General features: G+C 49.3%; 1 pseudogene; it reads left to right on the forward strand.

The window, feature by feature from the left end:
* Window positions 1-970, forward strand: part of LOC108490879 — an 18,554-nt pseudogene continuing 17,584 nt past the window's right edge.

A 970-nucleotide genomic window follows, 5' to 3' on the forward strand; every position in this document is an offset into this window, starting at 1 on the left:
ATGGCGCACCGGTTCCGGTAAGTGCCTGCAGGCTCCAGATCTCGACTCTCCCCTCATTTTACCCCCAAGCTGCCTCTGGGGAAGGGGAGCCCAGAAGACTGTCACCTCCGAATACGCCCCTCTCCCTTGCCGGGAAGCGAAGGACGCACGGGCGGGGGTTGTGGGGGGGGTGATTTTGCCAATCCCAACTAGTTCTCTGCGTGTTTTCCTTAGGTGAGGGGAAAAGATCAATCCGTGTGTGAACTCGGAGTTGGGAGCCCTGTAGGGAGAGCACCTCCTCTCCACCCCTCTGTGCCTGCAAAAAGGGACATAGGCTATCCAGGGGAAAGTGCGAGAAAGAGAGCACTAATCGCTGAACCTGGAGACAAACACGATTACCAGCTCCGAGCCCTGAGTCAGAAAGTCTCATAGACTTTAAGATGTTAATCCCCAGCATAATCCTTCCTTTGGCGTGTAGGAATAGCGCAGCCACAAGAGTTGTTTTGTTATTTATATTGGCGTTTAATAAAACTCAGGCAGTCGTGAATGGGCTGCCCACTCTCCAATGGTAATTAATTCTCTATTTCAGTGACCCAATTGTCCTGGGACAGAACAGTGGGCCCGTCCTGGTGCCCCATCCCCTTTTGTGCGGATACACTGCCCTCGTGCTCCAACAGCTATGGAAACTCATTCTTTTGATGTCATTCAAGGACTTTTCCTTGGGCATCTTCTAAACTTCAAGGACCCTTTTCTTTCTCGTTTCATGAAAAGCAGTGTGCGCTTGCCCACCTCTGTAGAATTTAATGATTTGGTGAAAGGGCCCTTTTGGGGTTTGTGTTAGAGTTAGAGAGAAAGGAAATGTGGCTGCCTGTGGCCTTGGGGGAACTGTCCAAAACCTGGAAAACAAAACAGAAGAGAAATGGATGATCTTGAAAGCTAATTTCTCCCTCTCATTTTCCCACTAAGGAAAACAGAAACAAAAATCTTAAAA

Source organism: Nannospalax galili, unplaced genomic scaffold (assembly GCF_000622305.1).
Source record: "Nannospalax galili isolate Female #2095 unplaced genomic scaffold, S.galili_v1.0 scaffold216, whole genome shotgun sequence".
Classification (NCBI taxonomy): Eukaryota; Metazoa; Chordata; class Mammalia; order Rodentia; family Spalacidae; genus Nannospalax; species Nannospalax galili.